Here is a 26,808-nt window from a genome sequence, read left to right as displayed (position 1 = left end):
ACTCCACGACATACGCGGCAACGGAATGAGTTGACGCCGCGAGGCTGGGTGCTCTCCGCCATCCTGGTCCTGCGTGGTGTTATCTCTAGGGGGGTGCCGGAGCTGAGGCGGAAAAAGAGTAGGTTGGACGATTAGTGGAAACACAAATATGAACATAGAACAAACAACACGGAGCTGGGACTAGACATAGTAGCTACTACACGGATACGGATTCCTGAACGGGGAGTAGAACTAGTTTAGCGACTGGTCGTTTGATGGGGCCTCTTGACGTTAAGACGTCGACGACGCGTATCCTTCCATCGGATCCCGGATAGGTTCTTTGGACTCGGCCAAGCCGCCAATCATGCGATGGGGCGTTGTCCTCCTTCACGACCACCAGATCTCCAGCATGAATGTCTCGCAGGGGCTGCTTCCATTTGTTGCGCTTGTGCAACTCCTTCAGGTATTCGTCCTTCCATCGGAGAGAAAATTGCTGGTTGAGTGCCTTGAGCCGTTGCCAACGGTTAATTATGGACGATGCTTCCTGCTTGATTTCAGGTTCGGCAATGGAAAGGAGCGGCCCGCCAGTAAGGAAATGGCCGGGGGTCAAGGCCTGAAGATCGGTGGGGTCCTCCGACATGGGAGAAATCGGACGAGAGTTCAGGACTGCCTCGATCTTGCACAGCAACGTCGACAGCTCTTCGAACGTGTACTTTTGACTCGAGGTGGCCTTGTAGAAAAGAGTCTTAAAGCTCTTCACTCCCGCCTCCCACAAGCTGCCCATGTGGGGCGCGCCAGAAGAAATGAAATTCCAAGAGAGAAGCTGTTGGCCATGGGTGTCGGCAATTCGCGCTCGAGTGGCTTCTAGGAAGTCGCGCTCTAAAGCTGTTGATGCTCCCACGAAGGTAGTGCCGTTGTCTGACTGGATTTCTTGGGGACATCGCCTTCTCGCCACAAAGCGCGCAAAAGCGGCCAATAATTTCTCCGTCGTGAGGTCGGATGTAGCCTCAAGGTGTATAGCTTTCGTGCTAAAGCATACAAAAACACACACGTAGCCCTTGGTGATCAAGCATGCTCGGCCCGTGTAGTTTTTAATTTCAAAAGTTCCCGCGAAGTCGAATCCTGTGTGCGTAAAGGGAGCAGAGAAGGTGCTTCGCTGGACTGGAAGTCTGCCCATCAACTGTGTTTGCAACCTTTTCTTGTGGATTACGCAAACCTTGCAGGAGTTGATCACTGATTTGACCAGGTTCCGTAGCCTCGGAATCCAGTACTTGGAGCGGATGAGGTTCACTGTCACCTGGTTTCCGCCGTGGAGTGAGATGCGGTGCGTAAAGAGAACCAGGAGACATGAAAAAACGCAGTTGTAAGGTAGGATGACCGGGTGCCGTTCACTGTAACTCAACGTATCCGATGCAGACAGCCGGCCACACGCCCTCATGACTCCGTGGGCATCTAGGAAGGGGTTCTCTCTTCAGGCAACCTAATTCATCGTATAAGCTTCGTAGTTCCTTCTAGACCTTCAATAAATTTCCGGCCGCTACATCTTGAGCGCTGTACTTCAAATTTCGCACTTTACTCTCCTTTTTGTGTTCTGTGTTCAAATTACAATGAACTCTATTATTTAATTTTTTTATTCAATCACCTAGTAACTTAAGCAGTTACATCTTATACTTAACTAACCATCATTAAATACACTTGCATTAATGCAATAATCACTGCCTATTCCGGCGACTAAAATACCCCTTTAAGATTATAACTGTATTACGACATTTATTTTTAATTATAAATTTCGGTTTTTTCTTCTTGTTTTTCCTTCTTTTTATGTTATAAGTTTCCTTTTTCTTTGTTATACAAAATAGCGGTATCATTTGCTATTAATTTTAAATAAATAAAAATATATATAAAAACAAGTAAAAAAGCTAAAGTTGGGTGTCCCGACTTTGAAAAACTCTGCACATATGTTTACAATAATTATAGAAATTAAAAAAATTAAGAAAATTAAAAAATATATATTTTTGGCTATAAATTCTTGTTAAATCGGTCTATCGTAGTGAAACTTGGCACACCGACACATAATCACTAAAATTTCGCACTATTCGCAAAATTTGAGTTCGAAATTCCAAGAATTACGGGATTTAGAGAAAATTACGATTTGCGTGTCTCTATCTCTAGACAGACGGACAGACGGACAGACAGACATAGATCGACTCGTCTTGTAATGCTGATCAAAAATATATATACTTTGTGGGGTCTGCCACGCCTCCTTCTGCCTGTTACATTTTTCAGCTCCCGCAAACCTAATATACTCTTGTACATTTCATGTACAGAGTATAAATACGTAAGTAAGTAAATATGTAAGTACTAGCAGGTCTTGCCCGTCTTTGCTGGGCTAAGTAAAATGTGCTTAAAATTATAAGTTTAATTACTATATGATATTCTTCTTTCGACGCTCTCTAAAATTTTTTAAAGAGTTCAATTTTCAAATCGATACAATCAATAATTCCATCGAAGTTTGAATGCAATTAACAGAAAATTTCAATAATAACATCTTATAATTTATTGAGATCAATTAGAACAAATCATATACAAACATACTGTGTAGGGAGGTGGCTTTTGGATAATTGTAGAGGGCCTTTTCTTCCCAATGACGAAAAAGGCTGGTCGTTGTAGTTTGTGTGTGTTGGTTTATTTGTGACGTTTAGGTACAGAGTTTGTTAGTGTTTATTGGTATGTACAAATGGTATGTCAATGTTTGTATGTGTGTAGAGGTTAAACCGAACTGCACTGGGGTCACTTGCACAAAGCGGTGTGGAAAGACGCGAGTACGTTTTTCAACTAAACTTAGAGCCCAGAGGAGGCTGCGCTCGCAGCTCAAACGTTCGCGTGGGAGGAGGTTTCGGCTATGGTGAATTTGGACCCTGCCGCCCTTAACCCCTTACTGCTCGCGTGAACATCCCGCCCCCCTTGCAATATATTGCAAAAAAGGCGCATTGAAGGTGGGACGTCACAGCCAGGAAGTGAGCTGTAAGGGGACGCTTGGAGTGCGTTTATTGGCGGCAGGCACCGGACAGAGTCCAGCCAAACACGGTGCTCTGGGCTACAGGGCGACCGTCTCGACCCGGAAGGCATCCTGCTTGGATCAGCCTTGGATACACGTCCGCCCCGAGCACTAGCGGAAGCCGGTAGAAGTTTGGATCGGACAGGACCAGGGTCGCAAACTTGTCTCGGATCGCACCTTCCACAGCTCTTTCTGGAGTCCGCAGTTGAAGATTCGGTGCAATGCGGAGGGAGACATCCAAACGGAAGGACGAGAGGGCCCTGGATCGGACGTCAGCGGTGGCTACTTCTTGGTTGCTGGACAGACGCAAGGCAGCCGCAAAGGAAGCGTTGATGCTCTCTTTGGCGTGCAGCTGTCGATGAGTGCACGGACCTCGAAGGTACGAGTGCCTGTGTCGACAAGTACCACTGCAGTTGGCAACAACACAGATGAAGGGAGCTGCTGCCGTGAAAGTGGTGGTGGAAGACATGCTGGCGGTTGAAGAGAGTCAGACCGCTGCGACGACGTGGCTCTCTGGGGCGAGCGAGACCGGTGCGACGAGGAGGAGCGCCGGGAGAATGCGACCGCTGTCGCTCGTCGATGTGGAGAAGCGTGTGGTGATCTCCTTGGCACCGGCGGCACTTGTCCCGGCTCCTGCAGGATCGTCCCGAATGCTCGTGGGCCAGGCAATTCGGGCAGTACTTGTTAATGAGTACTGCCCGAAGGCGCTTCTCCGGGTTCAGCCTGTGGAAACGGCAACACCGCTGCAGAGCGTGGACTCCACGACATACGCGGCAACGGAATGAGTTGACGCCGCGAGGCTGGGTGCTCTCCGCCATCCTGGTCCTGCGTGGTGTTATCTCTAGGGGGGTGCCGGAGCTGAGGCGGAAAAAGAGTAGGTTGGACGATTAGTGGAAACACAAATATGAACATAGAACAAACAACACGGAGCTGGGACTAGACATAGTAGCTACTACACGGATACGGATTCCTGAACGGGGAGTAGAACTAGTTTAGCGACTGGTCGTTTGATGGGGCCTCTTGACGTTAAGACGTCGACGACGCGTATCCTTCCATCGGATCCCGGATAGGTTCTTTGGACTCGGCCAAGCCGCCAATCATGCGATGGGGCGTTGTCCTCCTTCACGACCACCAGATCTCCAGCATGAATGTCTCGCAGGGGCTGCTTCCATTTGTTGCGCTTGTGCAACTCCTTCAGGTATTCGTCCTTCCATCGGAGAGAAAATTGCTGGTTGAGTGCCTTGAGCCGTTGCCAACGGTTAATTATGGACGATGCTTCCTGCTTGATTTCAGGTTCGGCAATGGAAAGGAGCGGCCCGCCAGTAAGGAAATGGCCGGGGGTCAAGGCCTGAAGATCGGTGGGGTCCTCCGACATGGGAGAAATCGGACGAGAGTTCAGGACTGCCTCGATCTTGCACAGCAACGTCGACAGCTCTTCGAACGTGTACTTTTGACTCGAGGTGGCCTTGTAGAAAAGAGTCTTAAAGCTCTTCACTCCCGCCTCCCACAAGCTGCCCATGTGGGGCGCGCCAGAAGAAATGAAATTCCAAGAGAGAAGCTGTTGGCCATGGGTGTCGGCAATTCGCGCTCGAGTGGCTTCTAGGAAGTCGCGCTCTAAAGCTGTTGATGCTCCCACGAAGGTAGTGCCGTTGTCTGACTGGATTTCTTGGGGACATCGCCTTCTCGCCACAAAGCGCGCAAAAGCGGCCAATAATTTCTCCGTCGTGAGGTCGGATGTAGCCTCAAGGTGTATAGCTTTCGTGCTAAAGCATACAAAAACACACACGTAGCCCTTGGTGATCAAGCATGCTCGGCCCGTGTAGTTTTTAATTTCAAAAGTTCCCGCGAAGTCGAATCCTGTGTGCGTAAAGGGAGCAGAGAAGGTGCTTCGCTGGACTGGAAGTCTGCCCATCAACTGTGTTTGCAACCTTTTCTTGTGGATTACGCAAACCTTGCAGGAGTTGATCACTGATTTGACCAGGTTCCGTAGCCTCGGAATCCAGTACTTGGAGCGGATGAGGTTCACTGTCACCTGGTTTCCGCCGTGGAGTGAGATGCGGTGCGTAAAGAGAACCAGGAGACATGAAAAAACGCAGTTGTAAGGTAGGATGACCGGGTGCCGTTCACTGTAACTCAACGTATCCGATGCAGACAGCCGGCCACACGCCCTCATGACTCCGTGGGCATCTAGGAAGGGGTTCAAGTTGAGGATACAACTTGAAGTGGATAAGCTCTTCTTGTTTAGCATTGGTGGTAGTTGGGTATTCCCTTTGCTGAGTACGGAGGATTAGGATACGTTGGGCCTCGACCAACTCACCGTTGCTCAGCTCTTTGGACTTTGGAGACGGGACCTTTTGGCAGCGTCGGCAGAAGCGATAGATGTAGGCTACCACGCGCAGGGCTCTGCCAAAATCGGAAAAACGCTCCAGAAAGTCCCCTCCTGCGGGCACGGATACGAAGTTCACCGGTGCTCGATGATGGGCCAGCTTTCCTGCGGCATCCGAAGCCAAGACGGTCCATGCCACCACAACTCGCTGTCTGCCAAGCGTCAAGTGTCTTCTGGAGCTCCCGTATAGCTGCGACTGTGGCCTCCTTCGTGTGGGCGCCGGCTAGCACATCATCCACGTACATGTAATCGCAGATGATTTGACTGGCTCTCGGATATTGCGTGCGTAAGTCCTCTGCCAGTTGCTGAAGGACCCGAAGGGCCAGAAAGGGGGCGCAATTGACGCCAAAGGTGACCGTGTTCAACTCGTAGTCGCATATGTCACCTGTAGAATTCCGGAAGAGAATTCTTTGGAACGGCGTGTGCCTATAGTCGACGAGGATTTGCCGATACATTTTAGTTATGTCGGCACTGAAAGCAAATTGGATAAAACGCCATTTAAATATTTGCAGTGTCAAATCGGACTGCAGGACAGGTCCTGTGTGCAATATGTCGTTCAAGCTTTTACCATTTGTGGATGGACTTGACGCGTTGAAGACCACACGGACCTTCGTAGGGGTGCTGTCTAGCTTGATGACAGCGTGATGCGGAAGATAAGAATTATATGCACTCGTGTCGGAAGGAACTTGGCGCATGTGCCCCAAATTCAGGTACTCCTTGATCACCATATCGTACTGCTCTTTTAACGGAATGTTCCTTTTTAAGCGCGCTTCATTCTTCAGGAACTGAGCCAGTGCGATGGACCTTGAGTGACCCAAGTCGATTCGTTGTGGGTCCTTAAAAGGCAGCGATACTATGTACCTCCCATCTTCTTGTCGCCTCGTTGTTTGCAAGAAGTTTTGCTCGCAGACTAAATCTGCTTCCTTTACCCGAGTTGCGGGTAGATCCTCCACCTCCCAAAACTTCAAAAGGAGCTTGTCCAGTGAGGGCTCTGTGCTCACCGAAACCCCTGTGGAGAAGGACGAGATGGATTTGCGTTCCGAAGTGGCCACCGGACCGGTCAAGATCCATCCGAAAATAGTTTCCTGACCCAGCAGGGTGCCGCAAATGTTGGGCCGGACACCATCCAGTAGTATTGATGGCAGCAAATCTGCCCCAAGAAGGACGTCTATCTGGGCGCTTTGGAAGAAGTAGGGATCCGCCAACTTTATCTTTGGTAGATCTCTCAGCACGCTTTGGGGGATCGGGTACGATGGCAGGTTGCCTGCCAAATGTGGCAACACGAACGCGGAGGCCGCAACTTGTAGCCTTGGCTTTGCAGGCGAAACAAGCTTGAAGCTGCACATCTTCCGCGCGTCGCCTGATACCACACCGTTGAGCCCGGATACCTGGGTCTGCACCTTCTGGAAAGGCAGCTTTATCAGATTACGCAAACGCTCCGATATGAACGTTCCTTCTGACCCGGAGTCGATTAAAGCTCGTGCCATGTAGATGGTGCCCAAGTGGAGGATATTTACCACCGCCGTGCCTAAGAGAACGCCTTGCATATTTGATGAGAAATAACTTTGTACATTAGACGAAGTGGACTGTAAGCTGGAATCTTCGATATTCTGTGGAGAACGGACAACTGCTGCAGAGGGCGCTGACGGAGGGGTCCCACGGTGCAGTAGGGTGTTGTGGCGGCCCTTGCATGTGAAGAAATTATGTTGGCTCGTACAATCCTTGAGTTGATGGCCCCTCGCGAAGCAGTTAAGGCACAGTTTCTGTTTTTTAACAGTGGCCTCCCTCTTCTTAACGGCATTTGTAGGAATCGGGGGCACAGACGGATTGGGTGGTTTTCGGCTGAACAAAGCTTGCACGCAGCTGCCTTCACATTCACCTTCGCTTCAAACGTGTTGATCCTCTTGGGCGCAACGTCCTTCTTTGGAAGCTTGAGTGAATTCTGAGCGCCGCGAGAACGTTTTAAATCCTCCATGGACTCCAGAGCCCGATGGCGCTCTGTCAGGAATGCATCTAGCTCCGCCAAAACTGGGATTTCAGCTTTGCCCTTTAAGGAATGCTCCCATAAAGATAACGTTGTATCCGGAAGCTTGGATGAGCATAAGAACACCAGAACGCAATCCCAGTTAGTGGTGTGAATCTTAGAATGCTCCAGAGCTGTCAAGCACCCTTGGATCGTGCTTTGGAGTGCCTTTATTGCCGTGCCCGACTCTTGTGTTATGGTGGGGAGGCCAAACAGGATGGTCAGCTGGCTGTTCACTAAGAGTCTTCTATTTTCAAACCGACTCTTTAAATTTGCCCATGCGGACGCAAAACCATCGTTGGTAAGGGGAGATTTGGCGACGATTTCCTTTGCTTCCCCCCTGGTTTTGTTGTTTAGGTGAAATAGCTTCTCAACTGGAGATAGACGTGGATTGTCTATGTATACCGCCGTAAATAGGTCTCGGAAAGTGGGCCAGCGCGCGTAGTCCCCTGTAAATACTTCGGTGTCACAGGGCGGAAGATTGAAGCCTATGGTGTGACGTGGCGGAGGCGCTGATTGGACTTTGGGAACGGACAATTTATCGATTTGCTCACTCAGCTGAGCCATGCACCGCTCATAGACAGAAAAGCAAAAATCATACTTGGCTTGTATGAGGAACAGCTCATTCTTGATTTCCTTGGTGGCTGCACGGGCAAGTGGTCTGAAGCATCTCTCGAATTCCTGCTTCACGCTGTCCCACAATTCCTTAAGCTCGTCGCGGCGGATTTTTAGTGTGAAGACGGACGCGTCGGCAGAAGGAGCACCGCTAATCTTGGCTTCGTACTGGCTCACTCTATCGGACACTGCTATGAACTCGTTCACGTAGGTGAAGCCGGATTCAGCCTTCGGCCACATCGACCGGGTGGTCCGTTTATCACTTGCAGGAGGCACTTCACTTCACTTTCCATTTTTAGTGAAAACGGATTTGAAAATTCGTAAAAAGCCAATAAAACGGAAGCGTAGAAAATTTGTGGCCAAAAAACAAGACTGAAGACGGAACAGCTGGAATTCGCTTTTCCTTCGGTTCAATAAAAAGATAACGGCAAGTTATGGAACAGATTTGAAATTTCTTTATTTATTTATTAGGAAATGCTTCCTAGCCTAGCGACGGTAACTGTAAATTTTTCACATTTTGCCTTTGAAATTAACAGGCGTAAATGATCAAAAGGAAAGAAGCGCGAGCCAATGACTTGCAGTTGTTGTTGTTTTTAGTTTTAAAAATTTGATTTAAAACCATAGAACATTATTTATTACAATCAAACAACAGTGCCCGATTGTCCAATGTATACATACATACGTATGTATGTACATTCATACATGCTATATATGTACGTACACAGGCAGACATCTCTATATAAGGGCATTTCTCTGATGTCGAACGCGACATTCGTACGCATTCAAAGTGAAAAAAAACATATGCCAAAACATAATTTTGTTTTCACAAAAGGAGAAAGTTATAGCTCTTGACTAGCTCTATTGTTGGTGCTAAGGTGGATTTTGGGGATTGTTTAGTTTTTGAGATAATTTAAAAAAACCAAGGCATTCGCACGCGACATATATAGAAGTCGCTTTTTCGGCGAACAGTTCAAACACTGATTTCAGCGAAACCAGAAGGAAAATTTTAATGCGTATAACTTTAAGATGTTTCGCATTGATGTATCTTAATAATGCTTTTTATTTCATTCAAAAATATTAGGTGGTTTATTTATTATTTAATTTTTAACCCCTGTCGCACGCGACATTTTCTTCCATCATACTTTTAATGTTTTTTTTTTTATTTATGTGCAGTTAGAAATACATAAGAAGATTATAAATGATTTTTATATATACTTTTTTTTTCAAAATAAAAATTATAACAAATTTTCTTCAATAAAGAAAAAACAAAAATAAGTACAAGTATATTCATCTACATATATAAGAATACCAGAAACTAACTGAACTTAATAGCATTACTTATGCCAAATATATATTTTTTTAAATGGAATATGCAGTCCTAGCTCCTTCTAACTGATGGAACATTATCATTCTGATAAAAATCATTGATGGCATTAACTGACACTATTTGGCTAGATTGGTTTACGTTTTCGTTTCCTAAATTCTGCTTATACTTTTTGATCAGGACCTCAAAAACTTTAACTCTTTTGTGTATGTTCTTTGGCATCGCTTTTTCCACTTTTTTTTACCGCTTTCGCCAAGGTTTGTCTACATTCGTAAGGTGCGGTTTGACTTTGACGAGCGCCTGATATTTCATTTTCGAAGACTTTTTGGCGTCTCTCTCGTTGGCGTGTGCGATTATATATCCGCCGCTCTTCAATTATTTTTTCTTTACCTTCAGCCTGCTCTTTCCATCTCTTCCTCAAATTGCGCATTCTTTCCTTGTTTTTCAATTTATAATTTTGTAATTTTGCTTCATCATCCTTTAACCTCTCTCTCCACCGTTTGCAGTTAGACTTATTTTTCTCGGCTCCGTTCTTACTCATCTACATTTTAAAAGTGATATTTTGTATGTATATATACAAATAAAGCTGTTTTAGATTTTTTTTTGATTTTTTTATTTAGACATTTTGCACTTACGATGTCGCACGCGACAAACTTTAAATAAGTTCTGCGACCAAAGCGTTGATTATTTTCGCGCAAAATTTTTAAAATATTATTTGCAATAAAAAACTGTGTTTGCAGCTAATATTTGACGCTCCTTGTACAAACACCTTTGACGCTCTGATAACAAATGTACTTTTTCGATGTCGCACGCGACATTGAAGTATACCTTAAAGCAGAGTTAAAAATTTACCGTAATTGGCAATCGCATCGTTCCTTTTACATTTTTCTTATATTGCCTAAATAACAAACAATATTTAAAAGAGCAAATATCAACGCATGACGTCTCTCATTAAGAACAGTAATCAAAACAAAAAGTGCAACATATGTGTTCAAAACTTAACTTTTGCAGTTGTTCGACTTTGCATTTGAATTTTTCGAAATGTGTTATGAATAAATGTAAAATTTGATTAGATTAGTTAAATTTGATAGATTCTCTATACAAATATGTTAAAACATCATAATTTTATGGACTTTGAATTTTTTGGCTGCGGTTGACATTTCTGTGGAAATGCCCATATATAAAACAGTTTGTCCTGACTGACTGATTGGTGATCAAGCGCGCGTAGTCCCCTGTAAATACTTCGGTGTCACAGGGCGGAAGATTGAAGCCTATGGTGTGACGTGGCGGAGGCGCTGATTGGACTTTGGGAACGGACAATTTATCGATTTGCTCACTCAGCTGAGCCATGCACCGCTCATAGACAGAAAAGCAAAAATCATACTTGGCTTGTATGAGGAACAGCTCATTCTTGATTTCCTTGGTGGCTGCACGGGCAAGTGGTCTGAAGCATCTCTCGAATTCCTGCTTCACGCTGTCCCACAATTCCTTAAGCTCGTCGCGGCGGATTTTTAGTGTGAAGACGGACGCGTCGGCAGAAGGAGCACCGCTAATCTTGGCTTCGTACTGGCTCACTCTATCGGACACTGCTATGAACTCGTTCACGTAGGTGAAGCCGGATTCAGCCTTCGGCCACATCGACCGGGTGGTCCGTTTATCACTTGCAGGAGGCACTTCACTTCACTTTCCATTTTTAGTGAAAACGGATTTGAAAATTCGTAAAAAGCCAATAAAACGGAAGCGTAGAAAATTTGTGGCCAAAAAACAAGACTGAAGACGGAACAGCTGGAATTCGCTTTTCCTTCGGTTCAATAAAAAGATAACGGCAAGTTATGGAACAGATTTGAAATTTCTTTATTTATTTATTAGGAAATGCTTCCCAAATCAGCAGACGGATTTTATATTTTCGCTTATTTTATTTATATTTTGAAAATAAAATGGAACTGGGCCAGGAACGCTGGAAACGGCACACGAGCGACGTTTCGAGTTGTAGTTGGTTGGCAGCCAAGTGTTGATTGCTGATGCTGACGGAAAAAACGTAATTGCCAAGTACCTTCGTGAAAAGTGCATACTCTCGTGGGATAGGGTATAAAACGAGCGCAGCTGTTTTCGCTGCTCTCTCGATGCGTGCCGTTAGCACCGTTCGACGTTGCTCGCTTGTATGTATGTATGCATGTGTGTGTGTGCGCTAGTGAGCGCCAGAGAGCGACAAAAACGGCCGAAGAGCGGACGCGTGGTGAGTACACTGCTGACCAGTGCTGGCTCATTTTAAGCGCTGGAAACTTTTATAGAAGAACAAAAACAATAGCGGCCCAAAAATATAAATGTTTTGGGCAACGTAGTTGATTTATATTGCTACAAATTTAGACGGAATGTTTCTTAGGTGCAATATAATATAGATAAAAAAAAAAAAAAATACAGACGAATTGATAACCTCCTCTTTTTTGAAATCGGTTAAAAATGAATAATAATAAAGTGAGACGACACAGTTTCAATTTACTACTTTTATTATTATTTTTATTTGGAAATTGTGTAAGTGGAGTGTGCGGCTTGGACAGCTGAGAGAGAACGAAAACGCGACGAAAAAACAACAAGCGCGCCGTGTGCTCTGTCTTAAGTGTGTACAGGCAAATTATATGCGGAATTATGTTAATAAATGCCTTCTGCACTTATTAACAAATTGAGGTTGGCCCAATGGGATATGCGGCGCAACAAAATAAATTCGATTATACACCTTCGAACTTAAGACCTTTGGAACATGTACACGGCTTGGCAATATTATCGGAATTATAAAAAAAGATGTGCACTTGTGTACTTATCGTTTTATCCAGTTCCACCGTAGCTAGCTGGGTCGAGAGGATTGTAGGGAATCCGGCTCGAAGGACCAAAATGTGTAGGGGCTTTTGGATAATTGTAGGGGGCCCAATGACGAAAACGACTGGTCGTTGTAGTTTGTGTGTGTTGGTTTATTTGTGACGTTTAGGTACAGAGTTTGTTAGTGTTAATTGGAATGTACAAATGGTATGTGAATGTTTGTATGTGTGTAGAGGTTAAACCGAACTTCACTGGGGTCACTTGCACAAAGCGGTGTGGAAAGACGCGTTTGAACTAAACTTAGAGCCCAGAGGAGGCTGCGCTCGCAGCTCAAACGTTCGCGTGGGAGGAGGTTTCGGCTATGGTGAATTTGGACCCTGCCGCCCTTAACCCCTTACTGCTCGCGTGAACACATACATATGTACATCTGCCCGCAACGTGAAGAAGAATATGCGTAGGTCCGCTTTCGGTTTCTGCTTTAGTATCGCTTACGCAGTCGTTGCCTAGCGACGGTAACTGTAAATTTTTCACATTTTGCCTTTGAAATTAACAGGCGTAAATGATCAAAAGGAAAGAAGCGCGAGCCAATGACTTGCAGTTGTTGTTGTTTTTAGTTTTAAAAATTTGATTTAAAACCATAGAACATTATTTATTACAATCAAACAACAGTGCCCGATTGTCCAATGTATACATACATACGTATGTATGTACATTCATACATGCTATATATGTACGTACACAGGCAGACATCTCTATATAAGGGCATTTCTCTGATGTCGAACGCGACATTCGTACGCATTCAAAGTGAAAAAAAACATATGCCAAAACATAATTTTGTTTTCACAAAAGGAGAAAGTTATAGCTCTTGACTAGCTCTATTGTTGGTGCTAAGGTGGATTTTGGGGATTGTTTAGTTTTTGAGATAATTTAAAAAAACCAAGGCATTCGCACGCGACATATATAGAAGTCGCTTTTTCGGCGAACAGTTCAAACACTGATTTCAGCGAAACCAGAAGGAAAATTTTAATGCGTATAACTTTAAGATGTTTCGCATTGATGTATCTTAATAATGCTTTTTATTTCATTCAAAAATATTAGGTGGTTTATTTATTATTTAATTTTTAACCCCTGTCGCACGCGACATTTTCTTCCATCATACTTTTAATGTTTTTTTTTTTATTTATGTGCAGTTAGAAATACATAAGAAGATTATAAATGATTTTTATATATACTTTTTTTTTCAAAATAAAAATTATAACAAATTTTCTTCAATAAAGAAAAAACAAAAATAAGTACAAGTATATTCATCTACATATATAAGAATACCAGAAACTAACTGAACTTAATAGCATTACTTATGCCAAATATATATTTTTTTAAATGGAATATGCAGTCCTAGCTCCTTCTAACTGATGGAACATTATCATTCTGATAAAAATCATTGATGGCATTAACTGACACTATTTGGCTAGATTGGTTTACGTTTTCGTTTCCTAAATTCTGCTTATACTTTTTGATCAGGACCTCAAAAACTTTAACTCTTTTGTGTATGTTCTTTGGCATCGCTTTTTCCACTTTTTTTTACCGCTTTCGCCAAGGTTTGTCTACATTCGTAAGGTGCGGTTTGACTTTGACGAGCGCCTGATATTTCATTTTCGAAGACTTTTTGGCGTCTCTCTCGTTGGCGTGTGCGATTATATATCCGCCGCTCTTCAATTATTTTTTCTTTACCTTCAGCCTGCTCTTTCCATCTCTTCCTCAAATTGCGCATTCTTTCCTTGTTTTTCAATTTATAATTTTGTAATTTTGCTTCATCATCCTTTAACCTCTCTCTCCACCGTTTGCAGTTAGACTTATTTTTCTCGGCTCCGTTCTTACTCATCTACATTTTAAAAGTGATATTTTGTATGTATATATACAAATAAAGCTGTTTTAGATTTTTTTTTGATTTTTTTATTTAGACATTTTGCACTTACGATGTCGCACGCGACAAACTTTAAATAAGTTCTGCGACCAAAGCGTTGATTATTTTCGCGCAAAATTTTTAAAATATTATTTGCAATAAAAAACTGTGTTTGCAGCTAATATTTGACGCTCCTTGTACAAACACCTTTGACGCTCTGATAACAAATGTACTTTTTCGATGTCGCACGCGACATTGAAGTATACCTTAAAGCAGAGTTAAAAATTTACCGTAATTGGCAATCGCATCGTTCCTTTTACATTTTTCTTATATTGCCTAAATAACAAACAATATTTAAAAGAGCAAATATCAACGCATGACGTCTCTCATTAAGAACAGTAATCAAAACAAAAAGTGCAACATATGTGTTCAAAACTTAACTTTTGCAGTTGTTCGACTTTGCATTTGAATTTTTCGAAATGTGTTATGAATAAATGTAAAATTTGATTAGATTAGTTAAATTTGATAGATTCTCTATACAAATATGTTAAAACATCATAATTTTATGGACTTTGAATTTTTTGGCTGCGGTTGACATTTCTGTGGAAATGCCCATATATAAAACAGTTTGTCCTGACTGACTGATTGGTGATCAACGCACAGCCCAAACGGTAAAGGCTAGGAAGCTGAAATTTGGACTCAAGTATCCTTTCATAGTCTAGGTCCCCACTAAGACGGGATTTTGGAAAACTCGAGCTCCAAAGGGGGGAAAACAGGCTCCAACGTTTGTATGAAAAATCTACAGTTTTCATCTGATTAACTTTAAACTTAGTTTGTATACTCCAATTCCAAGAAAAACTGTATACTTGGTTTTTTGATATTTTTTTTGGGGCCTAAAATATGGGAGTTTTCCTGTAAAAAAAAATGTGGGGGCACAAAAGCAAACCGCGTCAACAGCCCACAGCCTACACGGTAAAAGCTAGGATGCTGAAATTTGGGCTCAAGTATCCTATCATGGTGTAGATGCGCACTAAGAAGGGATTTTGTAAAATTCGAGCTCCAAAGTTTGTTTGAAAAATCCGCACTTTTCAACCGATCGACTTAAAACTTAGTTTCTAAAATCAATTAAAGGATACAAACAAAACTGCATACTCGGATTTTCGAAATTTGTGTTGGAGCTTGAATTATTGGGGTTTTAATATTTATTCACCTTTTCAAATGAAAAGTTTTTGTTATAAATTTAGTCCGATCGATTTAAAATTTGGATAATGTAATCTACGTAACTAAATCTACAACTTTGCATTCAAGGATTTTCAAAATATGCATTTTACAAAAGCAGGCAGAGCAAACAATACAAAATATCAAACAGTTGGGGACAACTAAGTATACATATACACACATACAAACAGCTGTTCGTGTAGTTGCGTGCAAACGATTGAAATAGCCAAAGCAACATGTGAGACACTAATGTGTGAATGTCCATACATATGTGCACATCTATGTATGTACATATGTATGTATCTACATATGTATGTATGTACATTCGTCTTGCACTGACAGAGCAAGAGATGTTAATTAATTGAAAATTATATAATATAACATTTTTAAAAGTAATTTTTTCTTTGTTTAGTGCATTTGGCATTAGTGTTTTCATTAATAACTTTATGCAGCAACAACAAATATCAAATAGTTGGGGACATCACATACACACACTCACACACAACAAGCAACAGTTCGTGTCTATGTGTGCGGTTCTCTACGTACGGTTGAAAAAGTAAAGAGAAACATATGTACATATGTATGTATGTATGCCTGTGTATGAATACAGCATGTATGTACATTCGTATTAATGTATACATTGCGCAATCGAACACAGTTGTTTGATTGTAAAAAAAAATAATGCTCTAAAAACAACAACAACTGCAAGTCATTAGCTCGCTCTTCTTCTTTCGTTTTTACCATTTAATGTTAATTGCAAAGGCAAAACGCCAAAATGTTACAGTTACCGTCGCTAAGCAACGACTGCGTAAGCGATAGTAAAGCAGAAACCGAATAACGGAGCTACGCATATTCTGCTTCGCATTGCGGGCAGATGTATGTATGTATATGATTTGTTCTTATTGATGTCAATAAATAATTCGATTTTGTTATTTAAATATTCTGCTTATTGCATTCAAACTTCGATATTTTGATGGTATCGGTGCCAGTGCTTTTTGATCGTGGCTCATCGCTGCACGGCATTGACACGAGTGCCGTGTTTCATATTCCGAGTTCGTGCGTGGCCGTATTGACTCAATATGGCACGAAAAGACTCGAATGTGAATTTAAATTTGGACTCAAGTATCGTTTCATAGTATCCATCATAGTGTAGGAGCACAGTAAGAAAGGCTTTTGGAAAATTCTAGCTCCAAAGGGGGGAAAACGAGCTTTAAAAAATATTAGTTATAGTGGTCATGTTCGTTTAACGAAATAGTTTGGCAAGAACAAAAATGTAACGGACTACTGAACAATTTTTTGTCAAGAACAGAAAATGTTCATTTAAATACCTTAAATGCCTTCCTACTGGTAACTTATAAGGTGAAAACATATGGGTAGGTTATACACACACAAAATAAATACAATTGGAAACATTATATTGAGCCGGGTTAAGACGGGCAATACCTGCTAGTACATACATATGTGTGTATCATGCATGCATGATGCTCTTTACTTGCTTGTTCTGTGTGTGAGTGATGATGTCCCCAACTATTTGATATTTGCGTTCTTTGTAATTTGTTGTTGCTGCATAAAGTTACTAATGAAAACCGTAATGCCAAATGTACTAAACAAAGAAAAAATTATTTTTAAAACTGTTAAATAATTTTTAAATCATTAACATTTCTTGCTCTCTCAGTGCAAGACGAATGAACATACATGCATACATAGATGTGTACTAAACAAAGAAAAAAACAAGAGAGAACGCTACAGTCGAGCAAGCACGACAGTAATATACCCTGTACTCTCCACAAAAAGGAAAAATTAAAAAAAAAAATTTTTTTTAAATTAAATTATTAAATAAAATGAATGAATTAATTAATTAAAATTAATAAATTAAATTAAATTAGAATACATGTTTATGTTCAGTTTTAACAGCATACATTTACATCACGTACCTATGCGTGTTTATATGCGTGTATGTATGCAGAACAAAGTTGAACCAAAGCAGCAACAACAACAACAGCTGCGGACAGCGCTGCCAGCAGAGCTGCAGGCAGTGCATGAGCAGCGATTTTATTTATGGCTATAACTTTCTTCAGAATTGACCTATCATGATGAAAATTCCGAGAATTACGGAAGTTATAAGAAAAAACACGAATTGCGGGGGAGTGGGGGGGTGTATCAGAAAAAATAAACAAACTCGATCTGCCTAGGGCTTATAGGAACCTTGATACCAATTTTGGTTATCCTAGCTCTTGTACTTACTGAGATCCTTGCGCTCACACAGACAGACGGTCAGACAGACAGACGGACATGGCTATATCGACTCGTCTTGTCATCCTGATCAAAAAAACAAAACTAGTATACCCTTTCACCCTTTGGGTACAGGGTATAAAAATTACTTTTAAAAATGTTATATAATTTTCAATTAATTAACATTTCTTGCTCTGTCGGTGCAAGACGAATGTACATACATACATATGTACTATATGATACTAGCAGGTATTGCCCGTCTTAACCCGGCTCAATATAATGTTTCCAATTGTATTTATTTTGTGTTTGCATAACCTACCCATATGTTTTCACCTTATAAGTTACCAGTAGGAAGGCATTTAAGGTATTTAAATTAACATTTTCTGTTCTTGACAAAAAATTGTTCAGTACTCCGTTACATTTTTGTTCTTGCCAAACTATTTCGTTAAACGAACATGACCACTATAACTAATATTTTTTAAAGCTCGTTTTCCCCCCTTTGGAGCTAGAATTTTCCAAAAGCCTTTCTTAGTGTGCTCCTACACTATGGTGGATACTATGAAAGGATACTTGAGTCCAAATTTCATCTTTTACCGTTTGGGCTGTGCGTTGATCACCAATTAGTCAGGACACACTGTTTTATATATAGAGATACCGCAACGTTTTAAGATAGACTATGTGCAAAAAAGGGGAATAATTATAAGGGTATATCCTAATTTTAAATTCACATTTGAGTCTTTTCGTGCCATATTGAGTCAATTCCATACATATATTTACATCAGAATCGTGTCTATGCGTGTTTGTGTACTTGTACATATGTGTACATTAAATAATTATGTCAAAGCAGCAACAAATACAGCTGCGGCCAGAGCTTGGGCTTGGTTATATGGCTATAACTTTATTTCTAATCAACCTATCATAATGAAACTTAATATGTGACTATCAATTTTTAGTTCAAAATTCCAAGAATTACGGAAGTTATAAAAAAAACACGAATAGGTTGTGAGTGGGGGGAGGGGGTGCATCGGGAAATATGAACAACTTCGTTCTTTTTCGGGCTCAGGAGAATCTGGACACCAAGTTTGGTTATTCTAGCTCTTATACTTTCTGAGATCCTTGCATTTATAGAGACAGACGTACAGACAGACGGACAGGCAGACAAACGGACAGACAGACAGACTGAGAGACGGACATGGCTATATCGACTCGGCTTGTCATGCTGATCAAGAATATATATACTTTGTGGGGTGTGCCACGCCTCCTTCTGTGTGTTCCATGTGCACTCGCACAGAACTAATATACCCTTTTACCCTTTGGGTACAGGGTATAAAAATACATATACAAGTATGTTTGTACATCTTTTTAAAATTCAATAATTACTGTTTTTTTAATTCGCCGCTCAAGTCTGTTACCGAATTTGAAATATTGTATATGAGCAAGCATATTAGATCGGTATCCAGGGATCGGTATCCAGAACCTTTGAGTCGACTTGACATGACTTAATTTCAAAAGTGCTCAATTGCTTAATGAGTTCATTATACCATGTACCCAAAGGGTAAAAGGGTATATTAGTTTAGTAACATAGCCTGTACTCTGCACGCAGCGTTGCGCGCAGCTGTTGTTGTTGTTGCTGCTTTGGTTCTACACTGTGCTGCATACATACACGCATATAAACACGCATAGACACGTGATGTAAATGTATGCTGTTAAAACTGTACATACACATGTCTTCTATGTATGTATTAAATAAATATTCTTTATTAATTTAATTAACTAATTCAATTTTTTTAAATATATATTTTTTTATTTATCTTTTTTGGCTATTTTGGCTATTTTACTGTCGGGTTTGATCGACTGTAGCTCGTTTGAAATTCGAAAGCGAAGAAGCAGGATGAAATATTTTAGTCCCACTTTTTATACTCTGTACATGAAACGTACAAGAGTATATAAGGTTTGCGGGAGGTGAAAAATGTAACAGACAGAAGGAGGCGTGGCACAAAGTATATATATTCTTGATCAGGGTTGTTGGAGCACCATGTATAGTTTTTAAGTATCTCTGTTGCGCTCTCTATTGCGCCCCTTACTGCGCTCTCTTTGTGCATTCCTTTTCTTATGCTGGCCCGCTGACTTGTAGCGGCAGCAGGCAAATCACTTGCTAAGTAATACTCGCACGTTCAACATCGTCTGTACAATTTTCCAAGCCATTAAAAGCCATATTAATAATTGAAAGAATACCGCGTCTCATTTAATAACTAGTTAAATATCGTTTGTTGCAATCGCTAAAAAGCTAGCGATTTTTCATTGGCGCCCGAGCAGGGACTTCGGTTTTCTTAAGATTATTTTCTCGTTTGTTTGCGGGCTTTGTGGCTTGGTTTTTGTGAGCGGTCGTGTGATTACTACTCGTTTGTTTGAGGCTGGTGTCGATTGGATACCATCCTGCTACATTTATTTGGATTTGGAGCTTGGTGCCTTGGTGTTCTGGATACCATCAACTACAACTGCTCGTTTGGACTGTGGAGCTGCTGTCTGCCCTACTTGTGGTACTGTCGTTTGGCTTGGCTAATGGGTGATCGTCGCTCGGAATCCAGGGAAGTTTCGGTGGACTCTTTTGAGAGCTTACAGGTATTCTGTGCCAACAATTGAGCATAAAGCTCTAAGAAGTTTAATTGCTGCAAATTTGTGCAAGCGAAAGGTGTTTAAAACCTATTCACATACGTACATACATATGTATATATAGTACGTGTATGCTTATGCGGACTCAATTTTTGGCACTTAAATTATTTGTGCAACCACATTACATACACAAATACATAATCATACATACATACACGCCACTGCATGATAATATTATATACATACATATACATACGCACATACACCACACCTTGCATAAATTAACAAATTATACACCCTCATAAACATACATAACTACTAACAAAACCTCGAGGCAAAACAAACCACAACAATTAAAAAAGGGCTACTAAGCTGATTTTTAACATAAAAAACAAATATTTTGAAGTTATTTTTATTTATATTGTGTTGGTTATTTCGGTAGATGTTTGTTGCATCAGCTGCATACATACATACAAACATAGCTTTGTTGTTGCTTGCGCCGCTAGCGTAGCAAAAGAATTTTGTCGCTCTCTCTTTTGTGCGCGCCTTTTTTCGGCTACACTTGTCGCTGGGCCAACGAACTTCCCCCTGCTACCCGTTTGGATTAGCGTTGCCTACAAGCGTGCTTGCGGTCATCGACGCCTATTTTCTGAGTACAGCTGAGATTGCTTGCAGATTTCGTTGTTGTTTGTGCGGTCGCTTGGACTGCTACTTTGCTTGCGTGCATACTGTATTGAGTGCGTGTGTACGTAATCTGTGTGCATTTCAGTTGGTCTCTTGCTGTTTTAGCGCGTTGTTATTTGCGAGGGCTGTTAGGAAAGTTCGGTTTTCATTTTCTTTGATTTGCAACTTGTTTAGAGTTTATTTTGGTTATACTCTACCATGTCGGAATCTGAACTAAACTAGTACAATGCTTGCAGAAATTTAATAAGGTTAGCGCTGATATTGCTCGTATGAGAAAGGCATTTCAGTTAAAGAAAATTTCGTTTGAACAAACAGAACTCGAGTGCCGTCTCGAGCTGTTGGAAGGTTACATAACGAAAGCTATGGCGCTTCAGGCAGATTTGGATAGTCTCAACACAAGTAACGATAGTAGAGGGCCACTAGAGGATTTGTGCATTTCAACAAAGGCGTTGTACGTGAAGGCAACGAAACAAAAAGTTGAAAGTCAGACTTCTCATGACTGTTCTATGATGGCCAGTCAACGGTCACAGTTACCCAAAATGCGGCTGCCTACATTCAGTGGAAAGCATGCCGAATTTAAGAATTTTATGTGCTTATTTGAAAGCCTAGTTCATGACGATCCTTCGTTGACCAACGTCGAGAAGTTTAATCATTTGGTGTCGTGCTTGTCAGGTGAGGCTCTAGGAGTTGTGAAACCGTTTCAGTTAACGAACTGCAATTACTCGAAAGCCATTGCTAGCCTCAATTCTGTGTACGACAACAAATGTTTGATATTTTTCGACACTATCTCGCAATTGTTTGACATCCCAAGTATGACCAAACCTAATGCGTCTAGTTTGCGGTCCATCATTGACACTGTTTCTGCCATTTATTAGTCTTTAACTTCGTTGGGAAGTGAAAAGGACATTTCGAACACAATGATCATACATATGGTTATGGCCAAAGTTGATCATGTAACCAAATCTCGTTTTGAGGAACAGCTCGATTATGACAAGTTGCCTTCTTGGGATGACTGCGCTAAGCAGTTAAATAGACGTACCAATATTTAGCGGGTGAAAAGACAACTCGGGTTAAAAATAAACCGCGAGCCGAACCTGCAAGAAACAGTAAAGCTTCGTTTTCTTGCACAAAGGGTCCTTCAAAGCCTTCAAAACCGATCTCGAAGTGCACATACTGTAGTTCTGCGGAACACAATATTTATACTTGCCCTTCTTTCGGATCTATTCCCGTTATGCAGCGATTTGAGTTCGCCAAGACTCAAAAAATGTCCCTCAATTGCTTGAATGTGGGTCATGTAGTTTCCAGTTGCAAAGCTTCCAAGTGTCGGGTGTGTTCAAAACCACGTTGTTGCACAGATACTCTGTAGCTGTGCCAAACTCACCCGTTCTATAAGCGGTCGCACCTCCAGAAGCATATTTAGGTCATGTCTTGAGTACCGAGCAAGTAATTCTTGCCACAGCATTGGTGAAAATTAGAGATAGATTCGGCCAATACCATCCTGCACGTGTGTTGCTTGACGGCGGCTCACAGTTGAATCTCATGACTGAGAACATTGCCCAGCGCTTGCGACTAAAGCGTGAAGACACGGCAGTGAGTATTGCAATGGCAGGTGGGACCACAACTGATAGTAAGCACAAGGTGTGTACTGCTATTCAATCTCGTTTGAATGCACACAACTTTGCCACTGATTTTTGGGTTCTTAAATCCATATCCACTTGTCGAAAATCTCGAGCTGGCTGACCCAGAGTTTGGCTCAGCCAAGGTTGACATTCTTCTAGGCGCTGAATTCTTTTACGGCTTGTTGTGTGTTGGGCAAATCGAGCTCAATTCTGGTCTTCCATTGTTGCAGAAGACCTTGCTGGGATGGGTTGTTGCTGGTAGGTACACAGGACAAATACCTCGTCAACAACTTAGTGCTAATGTTGCCGCTCAAGTTAGTGATTGTTCTCTCGACACATTAGTTCAACGCTTTTGGGAACTCGATTGGAGCCCAAACGAGTCGAAGGCTGTGCGCCAGACAGCTGAACAAAAGGCCTGTGAAGCTCACTTCACCAAATCAGTACAGCGCCTGTCTACAGGACGTTTTCAAGTCGAACTTCCGTTCAAATCCGATCCCACTGTACTAGGGCTTTCCTTTCAAACTGCTGAAAGACGATTTCTGCAACTTGAGCGCAAACTCGCAAGAGACAAAACTCTGCATGACATGTACCATGACTTCATGAGAGAGTATCGTGATCTTGGGCATATGTCTGCTCTTGAATCTCCTCCTCCAGGACAGCACTACTATATTCCTCATCAGTGTGTCCTGAGGCCTGAAAGCACCACAACCAAATTGCGTGCGGTGTTTGACGCTTCTAGTAAAACGTCAACGGCTCTATCATTAAATGACACTTTAATGGTTGGGCCGACTATTCAGAGGGAGCTTTATTCAGCACTTGTAAATTTTCGGTTGAATAAATACGCAATTACTGCCGACATCTCCAAGATGTACAGGCAAATAAACGTGTCTGAAAAAGACAAAAATTACCAGCTCATTCTCTGGCGAGAAAGCGCCTCTCATGAGCTGCAGTCCTTTAAGTTGAACACTGTCACATACGGGACTGCATCAGCGCCATTTTTAGCTGTGCGCTCGTTGTTTGAATTGGCAAATATTTATGCTCGATCTCACCCTGTAGCTTCAAATGTCATTAAAAATTGTTTTTATGTTGACGACATGTTGGTAGGAGCAGATTCTTTACATGAGCTTAAAGAAATCTGTAATCAAGTACGAGAGGTACTAGATTCAGGAGGGTTCCCATTGGCAAAGTGGGCATCAAATTGTCAGGCCTTGTTCGGTGATGATAGCAACATCATTGACGACTCCACCTCAGTCAAAACGCTTGGAATGCGCTGGGCCCCTCAAGATGATGTATTTCGGTACCATATAGATGTGGATAGCTTTATTTCGTTAAAGCCAAAAAAACGAAACATCTTGTCGGTAGCGTCTCGTCTGTTTGACCCACCTGGGCTGTTGTGCCCCATCGTCACAAGGGCGCAAATTCTGTTGCAAGAGTTGTGGCGGTTGAAAGTAGATTGGGATGAAACTATTCCAACGAGTATGCATACTTCGTGGAATAAGTTCATTGAGACTCTGCGTGATCTACACAAAAATCATATTCCGCGATACGTTTGCTTAAACGTTTATGTGACAGTGCAAATTCATGGTTTCGCAGACGCCTCAAGTCAGGCATACGGTTGTTGCATATACATTAGGACTTGCAACAATGATAGCGTCGGTGTTTCGTTGTTTACAGCCAAATCCAGAGTGGCACCACTCAACGTAAAGACGATTCCTCGACTCGAGTTGTGTGCGGCACTCTTACTAGCGAAACTCTGGCAGCATGTTTGCGCCACGCTGAGTAAGTTTGCTATAGAAAGTGTAAACTTCTGGTCAGATTCTCAGATAGTGTTGTATTGGTTGGAGAGAGACTCATCCACGTTGTCCACATTCGTGGCAAATAGAGTGGCTGAGATCCAAGAGGCTTCTGAGAATACTGTTCGGCGTCATGTGCCTACAGACTGCAGCCCTGCTGACCTAGTTTCTCGTGGAACTGATATAGACGAAATTGTATCGTCACTGTGGTTTAATGGCCCTAATTTTCTAAAGCTCGGTGAAAATGATTGGCCCAATCTTCACCATGTTGAATTATCGTCAGACATTAAGGCATCTGAAGATAAAAAGAATGCGACTGTACTTACAGTCATTCGATCAGACGTAGAGTCAAATTGCATACTGGACCTTATGTTGAAACGTTCATCCTTTCCTGAATTAGTTCGGATATTGGCATATGTTTTGCGATTTTGCTACAGGAAAAATCGCCGTGATTCTTCAGTTGTGTCAGCTTTAGAACGAAGATTATCGTTTTTTAAGCTGATTGAAGTGCTGCAAGCTGATATATACAGCCGTGAGATCAAGTCTCTACAAAAGTCGGCGCCACTCCCCCCAAGTTTGCAATCTCTTAATCCCTTTATACACGAGTTCGAAGACACTGGGATTAAGTTTCGTTTGGTTCGAGTAGGTGGACGTTTGTTGCATGGTCCAATTCCTTATGACGCAAAATTTCCACTATTACTGCCTAAAGACGCACCAATAGTAGCATTGTATATTCGGCATTTGCACCTCAAGCACTATCATGCAGGTGCAAAGGTATTAATTGGGCTTCTTAGGCAATAGATCTGGGTGGTGAATGCTCGTAGTGCTTGCTCAGCAGTTGTACGTAATTGTGTACACTGCTTCCGATACAAGCCCAAGTTGTTAGGGCAAATAATGGGAAATTTGCCAGGTGATCGCCTTCGAGAAGGTCGACCGTTTAGGGTTTGTGGGGTCGATTTTTGCGGTCCTTTCCATGTAAGCTACCGCATACGAGGAAGACCGCCCGTTAAAAATTACGTCGCCGTGTTTGTTTGTTTTGCCTCGAAGGCCGTTCACCTCGAGCTGGTAACAGACCTATCGACTGATGCCTTTCTTAATGTTTTCAAAAGGTTCATCGGAAGACGCGGCCTGCCGGAGACAGTTTACAGCGACAACGCGACCAACTTTGTAGGAGCGAGGTGCGTGCTGAAGGAGCTGACGTCGGCGTTCGAGAGGAGCAAAGCCGCCTTCATGGACTTAGTGGCAGAGCGAGGGATCGATTGGCGGTTCATTCCTCCCAGGGCTCCTCACTTCGCAGGACTGTGAGAGGCAGCGGTGAAGGCGGCGAAGGCTCGTCTAGTCAGTGGCGCAGGCAACGCGAACCTGACCAGAGATGACCTGGAAACGCACCTGGTGGACGTGGAGGCGATTCTCAACTCCAGGCCTATGGTGGCAAGCGATCCCAACGACGGAGAGGTGCTCACTCCGGGCCACCTGCTCATCGAACAGCCGCTTCTTACTCTGCCGCACGAAGGCGTGCAAGAAGGGTCTTTGAGCAGAGCCGGGTCCGGATTTTTGAAGCGGTGGCGGCAGCTGTCGGGGCTTAAACTGCAGTTTTGTCGCAGGTGGTCCAAGGACTACCTGCTCAGCCTGCAGCAACGGACGCAGTGGGCCAAAGGCGTGGCCAACCTGGACGACGGAGCAGTGGTGCTCGTCCACGACGACAACGCCCCCCCACAGAAGTGGCTCAAAGGGCGCGTGGTGGGCGTGATTTCCGGCGAGGACGGCAAGGTGCGGGTGGCCGACGTACTAACCAGGACCGGCACTATTAGGCGACCAGTCCACAAGTTGGCGGTGCTCCCTGTGGATTTGAAAGACCGGGAGTCCTTCAAAGGGGCCGGAATGTTGGAGCATCATGTATAGTTTTAAAGTATCTCTGTTGCGCTCTCTATTGCGCCCCTTACTGCGCTCTCTTTGTGCATTCCTTTTCTTATGCTGGCCCGCTGACTTGTAGCGGCAGCAGGCAAATCACTTGCTAAGTAATACTCGCACGTTCAACATCGTCTGTACAATTTTCCAAGCCATTAAAAGCCATATTAATAATTGAAAGAATACCGCGTCTCATTTAATAACTAGTTAAATATCGTTTGTTGCAATCGCTAAAAAGCTAGCGATTTTTCAAGGGTGACAAGACGAGTCGATCTAGCCCTGTCTGTCTGTCTGTCCGTATGAACACCTGGATCTCAGAGTCTATAAGAAATAGGGACACCAAATTTTGCACAAAGATGCCTTATGCGTGTTCGTTGTGCAAGTTTGTTTTATTTTTTTGATTTTCCCCCACTTCCCCCTATGGAGGATTTCCCGATATTCCATACGTATAATCGCCTATATCGCGCCTATATATACAAGGGACACCAAATTTTAGTCCCAGATGCCTTATGTGAATACGCAGAAAATGTGTACTTTGGAATTTCCCTCCCTCATCTCATTTCTTCCTATTTTTCATTTAAGTTCGAAACATCTGCCCAGTTAGTGATTATGTGTGAGATTTGTAATTAAATTAATTAA

The 26,808-nt window shown here is 42.5% G+C and overlaps 1 protein-coding gene across 2 annotated transcripts in view; it reads right to left on the bottom strand.

Annotated features, from left to right (window-relative positions):
• The window catches only part of LOC115630050 (tyrosine kinase receptor Cad96Ca), a 216,022-nt gene that overhangs the window by 154,189 nt on the left and 35,025 nt on the right, over positions 1-26,808 (bottom strand). The window lies entirely within an intron of this gene.

Source organism: Scaptodrosophila lebanonensis, unplaced genomic scaffold (genome assembly GCF_003285725.1).
Source record: "Scaptodrosophila lebanonensis strain 11010-0011.00,11010-0021.00 unplaced genomic scaffold, SlebRS2 tig00000238-arrow-arrow-pilon, whole genome shotgun sequence".
Lineage (NCBI taxonomy): Eukaryota > Metazoa > Arthropoda > Insecta > Diptera > Drosophilidae > Scaptodrosophila > Scaptodrosophila lebanonensis.
The sequence above is the reverse complement of the archived record's forward strand: the minus strand, read 5'-3'. Positions and strand labels throughout refer to the sequence as shown.